The sequence below is a fragment of the Lontra canadensis genome, unplaced genomic scaffold (assembly GCF_010015895.1).
Source record: "Lontra canadensis isolate GAN:19392208 unplaced genomic scaffold, GSC_riverotter_1.0 scaffold40, whole genome shotgun sequence".
Taxonomy (NCBI): domain Eukaryota; kingdom Metazoa; phylum Chordata; class Mammalia; order Carnivora; family Mustelidae; genus Lontra; species Lontra canadensis.
The window spans coordinates 8513497-8525075 of record NW_022631034.1 but is presented as its reverse complement, the minus strand read 5'-3'; the positions used below and the strand labels follow the sequence as shown (position 1 = coordinate 8525075).

Sequence of the window (11579 nt, the reverse complement as noted above, 5' to 3'; positions counted from 1 at the left end):
AGAAATTTCCAGTTTTGCTGGTGAAGGTGGTAGGGGCAGGAGTGGTGATGATTTTGCAGTGTTTGTAGGGTTGTGTTTCAGAGACATGAGTAGGACTGGCAGTGGTGGCACCAGTGATTGCAGTAAAGTCAAGCTTCTGGCGTTTGTGAAGTTTGATGGAGAAACTGGAGGGCTTTGTTCTTTAGCCTTGAGAATCCTTCACCTAATATCCTATTAAGTCCCCCTTCGGTGTTACCTAGCCAGAGTGCATTTAGTGAATTTTATTTTTGTTTGTTCATTTTGTTTCATTTTTATAAGAACTCTGACTTTAGTTCAGATAAGTCCATTTCTATCCTCTTTTCAATCTTTAGTATCTTCCTTACCAGGTTCCTTTCAATTCTCAGCCCTCTGTATCATACAGGGGACTTATACATTTCTTTTTGCATAGACCTAATTATATGCTCTTTTTACTTAGTTGTCACAAAAGCATGTAAATACAGTGTATTCAAAATTAAGCTTTTACCTTGTCTTTCTCAAATCCTGCTTTTTCCAGTATTTCCTACTTTGGTGAACAGCCCCAGTTGTCACCATTTGCTCATGCCTAATCTGTGGACTTTTTTGCAGGTCCTTCACTCTCCTTTACACCTATGCACTATCAATTCTGTTGCCTCAAATCTGTCCTTTTCATTCTCATTCCTCTACTTTTTATTGGGTTCAACTCTTAACATCCCTATGCCTACCCTATACTATTATTATAACTTCCTTACTGGCCTCCTTGTCCTTCTTTATGTCCACTTCAACCAGAAGGCCGTTTCTACCATAGAAACTGATCATGTTGCTCCTCATCTTGAAAATTTTAATTGTTCTTCAATATCTGTAGGATAAACCCCAACATATTGGTCCTTCTTGCTAGAGCTCCCCTCTCTTTTGTCTGCTAAGAAAAGCCCTTAGACACCTAGTTTCTGTAAACATACCTTAACCTAGGCAGACTAGGGTCCCTTCCTCCTAATCTGCACTAGATGTGTTTTTCACCTCACTATAGGTGAGTATTTCTTTTCATCTTTTTAGCCTTATTTACCTAACAGATGTTTGATTCTCATACATATTTGTTGAATGAAAGAATGAATGAATTACTGAGTGGGTGAAAGTTTTCTTCTTATAGGGCCAACACTTCTCTGACTCTTTTCTGTTCCTGCAGCTCGTGTGGTGGCTGTTCTTGTTTCTGGCCCACATTTACTTTCATTTTTCTCTGTAGCTACACATTGATGCATTATGTTTACAGGGCCCTTTTTATTCTCTTCCACTGTCAAGTTTGTATGTTTTTTAGGTACCTGCCACATAAGCATAGATCATAGGTCCCTTCTAAGGTCCCTTCTAAGGGACCAGTGCCTGGTCATAGCCTCAACCATTTAACTCTGTGTTTTATTCTGCTCTGGCTATAGGGGTTGTACTGGTCAGTCTGATTCCAGGGCTATGCTGGCCATGCACTGACTTTCACATAGCTTGAATCTTACTAGTTTTATTAATCACAGTTTTCTCTGAGTTTGACCACAAGTATTAGCTTTGCCCATCTGCAGATGGGAAAGACTACATATATACCACCCTCATTTTGGACAATAAAGTATTAGCTTTCTGACAGAAAGTTATAACAAATAGTATTTCCACAGTAAATGTTAACACTATTTAAAGAGTTTCTTCTCTTCCTCTAGCTCACAAGTCTCCTGTAGTAAATGATATGAGAAATAAAATCCCAGCTCAGAAAGAACTTCCCATTAAAAAATATGTTTTAGAACTTTAAAATCTTTATTTCCCTTCCATTATACTTACAGTGAATTTACAGCAAAAAGGAACAGGTGAAAATTGACCAAACTCATAGAAGACCTGGCAAACAATTAAAAAGCCAGTAGGCAAATAAACTATGACAACAGGTTAAAAAGAGAAAATAAAGCTCTTTGTGACCTATTCCTTTTATTTCTCCAACCTGTTGTGGGTGTGATTTTTAAATTTTTAATTCAGTCTGCTGAGGTGATAGGCTCCTAAGACTGTCATCCTTCAGAATAATATCTAATTTAGTCACAGCTATGACTAAATGTGACTTTTGTGGCTCTTTGAATTTACAAAGACCCACTGTGAAAAACTAACTATAGAGTAGTTGAAATGACTTGGTTCAAGAATGGTTTGGTGTTTTCTGCCTTGATTCATTCTTAGAAAGAGGAAAGGAAATGGCATTTGTAGAATGCATACTTGAGCAGGCACCATAATAAATTCTTTAAATGTTTCAGGTACCTTATGAAGAAGACATTGTTATCCTAATTTTATAGATGAGGAAAGTGAATTTCATATAGCTTCATAAATTTTCCAGAATTGCACAGCTAGTAAATGGAAGACCAAGGAAGAATCCCTGTTCTGTCCGACTTCAGAGCCCATTTGGTGATATCTTTTAACAGTTATAATTATGGACTGAGGATACAGTTGAGTTATTCTGGATATCTCTGACTCAGCAACTTGTGTCAGATAACTTATTCCTTTTCCCACCACCATTCAGAGATTCATCCTTCAAAAGACTCTCAAAAAAAAGAGAGGGTCTTTCAGTGCTGGAGACCCACATAATTTACATTGGACAAAGACATAAATACTTTGGCATGGAGTCGCTACATATATTCTTCCACCATTCTCCTTTTCCCTTCCTAATACAAGGCAGGCTATGAGAAACTAATCAGTAACTGTTACTAGCCAGCTGTCACTGCTTTGCATAAGATACTGTGTAGCTTATGCTGGTATGTGAACCACTAAGTGTCAAACATACAGATGTTAAATGATGTAAGAGTTCATAGGGGAGATCAGGAATGGTTCCATGGAGGAGGCTGGAATAATTATTTGTGAAACAGGTACTTAAAGAATGGTAGTTTTTGATAGGTTGAGATAAAGAGGTAAACCTAGATATTTCAAGATAGAAAAAGTGTGAGCAATACTTATAAATGAATACTTATAAGTAAATGAATATGCTTGGTGAGTCGGGTCCACTCCATCAAGTGACTTAATGGTCAGAAGCTGTTCATTGGTACTGTCAAAATATAACAAGGAAAATTGAGTGTGCACTATAGGTCATATACTATGGAAAACTCTTTTATTACATGCCTCAACCGATTTAATTTTCATAATAATCCTATATGGTGGACACTGAAATTGTCTCCATTTTACCAAGGAGGAAACTTATAAACAGAGATAGTAAATAATTGTCAAATGTCTAGGAAGTAGTAGATCCGAGAAATCTGGCTCCAAAGTCTGCTTTTAAGCCCTAACCTAGGCACAGGCATGGACACATCACCTTGAGAGTAAATGAGGATAAAAGATGGTTGGGAAAATCCTCCTGTGACTGGCAGAATTCACCTGAATTTTCAGACATTTTCTCAATTAAAAAAAAAATACCACTCCTAATTTCTAGTTATCTGATCTTCTCATTTCTGTCCTTATAGCCTCCTTTATCTGATTCCTTTTCGTTTCATTTTTCTTGACCTCTTTTTCTTCTCTTTTCCTTCTCTTCCTTCCCCCCATCTCTGAGTTATTTGAGCCGATATCATCTCTTCCCATTTGTAGGACTGTGGCTCAGGAACTCTACTATTCCCACAGGAATTGCCAGGACAGGAGTGGAAAAGGTTAGCATCTTACAGAAGTTGGGGACAGCAGGAAGCCAAGCTCAATCAAGGGTCAGTGAGCTTGACTCTCCTCTCCTTCCACCCACTGCTGCCTTGCTTTGTCCTGTCAGCCGAGAAGGGCCCACATGCTAGAAAGATGAGAGTCCTTGACAAAGGAAATCGGCACAGACCCTGTGCCAGGAAAGGTTTTACCTCCCCTGCAGCTGTTTTTGTCACCTCGCCAAGCACAGCAGTGGATGGATTTATTTGTACAGGAGGTAAAGCCAAGAGAATCTGGGCATAATATTCTAGGAGCTCTATCTTAGTTTTCTGGAACTGGAAACCCAGACCTGTCTAGAATTTTTTTCTTTACCGGGTATTTGAATGGGTGTCTTTGCTTCTAAAAATGGAAGAAAAGAAACAAACAAAAAAGAATTTTTTTGATGGAAATGGAACCACTAATTTCAATCTGGGGGCTCTGAGTTGGTTGGAGTTGCCCAGGTGGTTTTTATTATGTCTCTTTCTGATTGCTAGTTGCCTCCTACAGAAAGAAGGGCAGAGAAGTTTCAATCTTAAAGACTTTGGTTGAGTGCCCATCATGTGTCTTCATTTTACATAATACTGAGAAGTGTAGGGGGAGATATGAGACTAAAACCAAACAAACAATGCTAAAATGATATATAAAAATAAGTAAGGACTACAACAATATCAAGAACAATGGTAGACTTAAGCTTACTACATTAAAAAAAATCTAAGGAGCTCCTTTTTCAGGAATTATATTCAAAACTATTTATGCAACAAAACAGTCTGAATACTACTCTACTTATTTGTTTTGGTGTTAAATTTGGTGACAAATAACTACTGACTTGCAAAATAAATTTCATCTTCAGAGAAAGAAAATTCATTATTACTGTCATTCTACAAGAGAATATATTATAGGTTGTATATACTAAAAATGGCAGTAGTGTTGAACAGGGACTGAATCCCAACATGACTAAAGAACATAAATTTCATCTGTGAGTATTAAGTTTTTGAATGCTTGTTCAAAAATAAAGTTGCATTATTTTATGTCTATGCTATGAACACAATGCCACTGACATTAAATAGATTAAAATTTTGTGAGACCCATCATACATATGAGACTTATAAAGAAAGATTGAAGTCAGAATAAAAATAATTGTCAGCGTGCTGTGTATATATCACAGTGGGTTATTATCCAGCCTCTAAAAAGAACTGCCATTTGTGATATGGTTGAATCTGAAGGGCATTATATGCTAAATTAAATAAACCCAACAAAGACAAATATTGCATGGTGTCACTTACATGTAGAATTTCAAAAAAAAAAAAAAAAAAGTCAAACTCTTAGAAATGGGATAAAATGGGGGTTTCCAGTGCCTGAAGGGTGGGGAAAACAGGGAGAGTTGGTAAAAGGGCACAAACTTGCAGTTGTAAGATGAATAAGTCCTAAGGATCTGATGATGGTTAGTATAGATAGTGACTGTATTTGATAATACTGTTTTTGTATAATCAAAATCTGCTAAGAGAGAGTACATCTAGAAAGTCCGTACCAAGGGCACCAGGGTGGTGCATTCAGTTAAATGTCCCACTCTTGATTTCTGCTCAGGTTGTGATCTCAGGGTCATGAGATCAAGCCCTGTGTCAGCTGGCATTGAGTACAGAGTCTGCTGAAGTTTCTCTCTCCCTCTTCCTTTGCACCTCCCCACCCTGTGCTCTCACTGTCTCTCTCAAATAAATAAATAAATCTTAAAAAAAAAAATTGTACCAAGAAAAAAAGGTAACTATGTGAAGTGGTGTATGTGTTAATTAACTTGATTATGAAAATCGTTTCCTAATGTATACATATATCAAATCATCATGTTGTATACTTCAGTTGTATTACAACTTTATTTGTAAATTATGCTTCCATAAAACTGGAAAAAGTTTGTGAAAGAATCTATTATACAGCCCAAAACAATCCCCAACTGTTAAAATGGCCGTTGAGTTCAAGGAAGGAAGATTCATATAAACTAGAATTCCTGCAAAAAACTATGGTGATGTAAGACTTCAAATGAATAAAATCTCAGAAACTGGAACATAAAAAATTAGAATGTAGGGTTTAAAGCACAGGAGCAGCTTAATTAAACATTATCTTTAAATTAAGCAATTTATTGAAATAACCATTAGGATACCGGGCAATATTATAGAAGTCCTCTAACCAACATTACAAAAATGACCTATTTAATCTGCATTTGACCTATAAAAAAAATGCTAACTCTTCATAGGAGTCTTATGAAATAATGTCGGAAACTTTGCCTAAGACATTTAGATGCATTTTCTTGAGACTGTTCACATGTCTGATAAACCCCTAGACTGTAGATCCTTTATACTGCTGTATTCTCAGGATCCCATAGAATGTGGAAAGTCAGCCAGACTTCCAAAATAGCTTGCAGTCTGTGATTACACACAGTTATTTGTTCAAAAAGTACTCCCAAGTACTAAATGAAGATTAACAAATATATAGGGAAAATTATGATCTGAAAACAAGCAGCATATTTATTTTTCTAATTATGATCTGAAGATTTAAAAGAACATCTGAATGAACTAAATGGATGTAGTTTTATTGGCTCTTTACCTTGTAATTAAATGTTCCAAATTTGGTCTTTTCTTCAAATAATCATGCAGAGAGCCTATTCAATATGTTTCATTGATTCAAGAAAAAGGAATGTAACTTTAAACTTTTCACTAATTTTCAATTATAACATTAAAGGCATAGATGAAAATCCACTATGAGGAAATAGATTCATTCTGAATCAACTCAAATTTCATAGACATTTAATACAATAATAGGTTATGTTAATTGAGCATTAGTTAAGTGCAAAATACTATGCAAAGTGGCCTATTCAATCTTTATAACAAATCTATGCAGTTGGAACTTTTATAATCCTCATTTTGTAGATGTGATACAAAAGAAGGCACAGAGAGGTTAGGAAACTAGCCCTTTATCACCAAGTATTAAGAGGCATAAATAGGACATAAACCTCCTTATTTCAACTTCAACTCAAAACCCCACTTAAATTTTTTTTTATTTATGATAGTAATAAATGTGGATAATTCAGAAGTAAAGTAATTCTATAAATCTTATAATTAGATTGAACATTTAATTTGTCATGTTCTTTACAAAATGAAAGAGAAAAATGGTTATCTGATTTATGATGAAAAAGAACATTCTTTTTTTATTTTTTAAGATTTTATTTATTTATTAGAGAGAGAGATCACAAGTAGGCAGAGAGGCAGGCAGAGAGAGAGATGCAGAGAGCCTGATGCAGGATTCTATCCCAGAACCCTGAGATCATGACTTGAGCCAAAGGCAGAGGCTTAACCCACTGAGCCACCCAGGTGCCCCTGAAAAAGAACATTCCTTGTTTTTAATATCTCTTGCTCCCCAAATTCCTGCCCCTTAGAACCAATTTTACTTTTCTGCTACTTTTTTGGTTTTCATTTTGTGTTTTATATTTGTGAGTTCCTTTTTCAGGAATTGTTTTGAAAACTATTTATCCAAATAGCTTGCTATCCTGTATATTTTTGATTTTTCAATTTTAGATATCATATTGGTTTTGTTATTTATTATATTGATTCATTTTTAAAAGATTTTATGTATTTGGGAGAGAGAGAGAGAGAGAGAACACGAACAGGGGTAGGGGCATAGGGAAAGGGAAAAGCAAGCTCCCTGCTCAGCCCCAGATGTGGAGCTAGATTCCAGGACCCTGGGATCAGGACCTTAGCCAAAGGCAGATACTTAACTGATGGAGCCACCCAGGCCCCCCTATCGATTTAGGCATTTATACTGATTTAATTTATTAATATATTGATTTTACATATTAGCTATTGATTTTTACTCTGGAATATAAGGCTTTAGCTTTCTTATACTTTGTGATTAAAATTTTTCTTATTTTCATTCTCCTAATTTTTTTGGTTAAATAATTTTATATTTAATTGTTAGGACTATATAGATCTGATCACAGTTCATCCACATGTAATAATTTGTTGCATTTAATGAAACAACTCACTGTTTTTCCTGGAGTCAGCTGTCATGTTGTTTATTTTTGCCTAGTTTTCTTTGTACATGTTGCTCATTCAGCCCAAGCTTTCTTTCTAAGCACTGAAGCTTCTCTTGTTACTGTTAAACCTCATAGGTAATAGATAAGTTCCACTTTTTCGTTAGAAACATCTCTCCTGAATTCTCCATCTTCCTGATTCAATTCAGCTGACTGCTTTCTAAATCAACTATATCATAGTTTTCTTGAGAGCTGTCTTCATCTTTATCTTGGGGATACTTTCTTTTGTTTTAGTCTTCCTTTATCTTGGATTGCATATGTTTCTCACAGTGTCCCCCAAACCAGAGCTTTTCTGAATCAATCTCCACCTACAGTAATGTCTTATTTTGTTTTGGTGGGAGGGGATGTATTCTGGGAAAGGACATCTAACTTTCAGTGCTCCCATTACAGACTCAAAAATCAGTCCTCTTGTGCTCACCCTATCTTGTCCTTTAGTCTTCAAAGTCACCTGATACCTCTAATTCCTGAATCTCTCCAGAGTTTAATAGAACAAATGTGCTTGTTTTTCATTGGCATCTCACTTTCCAGGTAGTTGGGCTTTAACTTTCTCTGACTTACTGAGTCAGTTGCTATTTGTTTCATCTTTTTTCCATCTTTCAAAACTTTGTTTCCTTCCCTGTCCTTTTTGTCTTGAGCAGTTTATACCTTGTTGTTTTTATCATTATAATAAATTTTGTATTTAAACTTGTTAATAAAATGGGTTAAAAGCCCATTAGCTGCCAAGAGAATAAGGAATAAATTTCTAAAAATATACAATTTCCTTTAGAGAAGTTTCAGAACCAAAAGACTAATTTATTTGAAAAACTATAAAGTAGTTGAAAAGTCCAATCATAAACTTTTATTCTACTTACATGAATTTAATACATGCTCTCCACAATTATGCTTGGTTTTTTCATCAAAATTTCATAAGATGTTAAACAAAGCTAGTTATCTCAAGTTACTTCCCTGTTAATGATTTTTATACCACATGCATGTTAGGCAAGTATCAAAAAAAGAAAAATCACAAAAGAAAAAAAAAACAACCCAAAAGAAGTTAAATCCATGGGATTTTTATTTTGCTGTTGTGCTAATATACATAAAGTGATGGATATCAAGCGATCCATTTTTACTGGTACATTTGTTCTTAGGTTGTGTAAAACATTTAAATACAAATAAAATGAGTGTTGCAAAAGTAATGAAAGCAAACATATTCCATTACAAATAATGGAATATGAGCCGTTTCTGCCCTTATTCAGAGTAAATTGGGTCACAGTGAAAGGAACACTTCTGCAGTTGTAGTCAAAGGTGTGCACATTGAGAATGCGTATTCCACAGATACATGAGGTTCAACCTGTAATATCCACGGGGCACCTATTTCTCCTACAGCCTTGTAAGTGCCTCAGACTTAAAATATCCACAGTAACTACACCTGTGTCTGGAACCGGTCATTCCTTTTATTCCTCACCGGGACAAACCAGTATGTAGGCAGTTTTCTCTGTTTAGACATGAAAGCAGTTTTAACACAAAATGTACTTTGTGAAGTCACAATGTACCAAAAGTACTATGCCAAACATTTATTTTATTTTATTTTATTTATTTGACAGAGATAGATCACAAGTAGGCAGAGAGGCAGGCAGAGAGAGAGAGAGGGAGAAGCAGGCTCCCTGCTGAGCAGAGAGCCCGATGTGGGGCTCGATCCCAGGACCCTGAGATCATGACCCGAGCCGAAGGCAGAGGCTTAACCCTCTGAGCCACCCAGGTGCCCCTATGCCAAACATTTAGAACTAGTGTAAAAGTTCCACATCCCCATACTGGCCACCCCAAGATGAAAACAGGTAACTCCCTAAATCTTAACTGGCTCTACTCCCCTAATATTAAACATGGAAACCACATGGGAAGAATAGGAATTCAAATAGAAGGAACATAAACCTGTCATAAATCGTAAACAAAAAACTATTTGTGGGACAGCATGAATGACGAATGGTCTGTGTAAATTTGGGGATGAGGAAGACAAAAGTTGGAAGGCTAGCTCATTTTCCCCTCTTTCTTCCGCATTAATTCAACTTTGTCTCCTTGGGTATCCGATGTCCACAATGTCAACTTGTCTCTGAGTAATTGCACGATTAGTGTGCTGTAATTTTTTTTTTTTTTAAGATTTTATCTCTTTGAGCAGGAGAGAGAGACAGAAGGAGCTCACAAGTGGGGGCAGGGTCAGAAGGAGAGGGACAAGCAGATTCACTGCTGAGCAGGAAGCCGTATACAGGGGTGGAGCCCAGAACCCCAAGATCATGACCTGAGCCAAAGTTAGATGCCTAACCGACTGAGCCATGCAGGCACCACAAAAGAACTGTCTTGGTATGACTTTTCACTTACTGTATCAAGTTCAACAATGGCTTTATCAAAAGCTGTCTTTGCAAAAGAGCAGGCTTTCTATAGGGAGCTCAGAATCTTATAATAACAACACAGATAGGCTAAGGGCCAGACCCAACCTGACAGGATGTTTTGGTTGCTTTTCCTTTTTTGCTGATTTCAAAAGCTTCTTGGTATGCCTGTTATGACTGATTCATAATCTCCTTCTAATTATCATCAGCAGAAACCCCAGCTAGTAAAAGTAGTCGTCTCCTTTCATTTTCAAATAGAAGACTTTGCTCACCTGTGAAGCGTTAGGGATCAAAAACTTTCCCAAAACAGAATGTACATCATTGCAGACATCTTTTAGCTCAGTCTGCGTTTTCTCTCTGTATTCTCAGATCATCTGCTGTTTTTCTCAGCACCTTCCATCTTTTGCTCAATACTTGAGATGACCCTCCAATATGACCTATGGGCTCCCACATTTTCATAAACAATTGAGAGAAGATTCCTCTCCTCATTGAATAATTCAGCTTTTCGTTCAGTTACAGGCTTCATGCCGGCTGCCATGTAATCATATCACTTGGTTTGTTCAGCTAGTTTGGCCCTCTGCCCCAGCTCATTTCTATCCATGACTGGATGTTTGGTTCTGTAGTGGGTGGTGGTGGACGGATGGGGCTTCAGCATTCTCTGAGCAACAGCGACGAGACTGAGACTCTCAGGAGTTTATACCTTTGGGGGAAAAAAGACTTTTTTTAGAGCAGTTTTAGGTTCACCACAAAATTAAGCAGAGGGGCACCTGAGTGGCTCAGTGGGCTAAGCCTCTGCCTTTGGCTCAGGTCATGATCTCAGGGTCCTGGGATCAAGCCCCCCATCAGGCTCTCTGCTCAGCGGGGAATCTGCTTCTCCCTCTCTCTCTGCCTGCCTCTCTGCCTACTTGTGATCTCTCTCTCTGTGTCAAATAAATAAATAAAATCTTAAAAAAAAATAAACAGAAAGTATAGAGTTTTCATGTGCTCTCTTCACCCACACATTCACAGCTTCCCCAACTGGTAAATCTACATTGAACATCATTATCACCCAGAGTCCATAGTTTACACTAGAGTTCACTCTTGAGTTGTCATTTTCAGGTCTTAACAAATGTACAATGACATATATCTACCACTGTAGTATCATACAAAATAGTTTCACTGTCCTAAAAATCCCCAGTACTCTGCCTATTCTACCCTCCACCCCAGAACCTCTGGCAAACACTGATCTTTGTAATCTCCATATTTTTGCCTTTTCCAGAATGTCATATAATTTGAATCATACAGTATGTATCAGGGTTGGCTCTTCCACTTAGAATATACATTTAGGATTCTTCCATGTCTTTTCATGGCTTAGCTCATTTCTTTTCAGTGTTGAATAATATTCCATTATATGGATGGATATACCAGTTCATTTATCCATTCACCTACTAAAGGACATTTTGGTTCTTTTCTAACTGTGGGAATTCTGAATAAAACATCTATAAATAGCT

The 11579-nt window shown here is 36.8% G+C and overlaps 1 pseudogene; it reads right to left on the bottom strand.

Annotated features, from left to right (window-relative positions):
• Positions 1 to 1109: 1109 nt before the first annotated feature.
• Positions 1110 to 10636, bottom strand: LOC116875093 (annotated as a pseudogene).
• Positions 10637 to 11579: the final 943 nt, after the last annotated feature.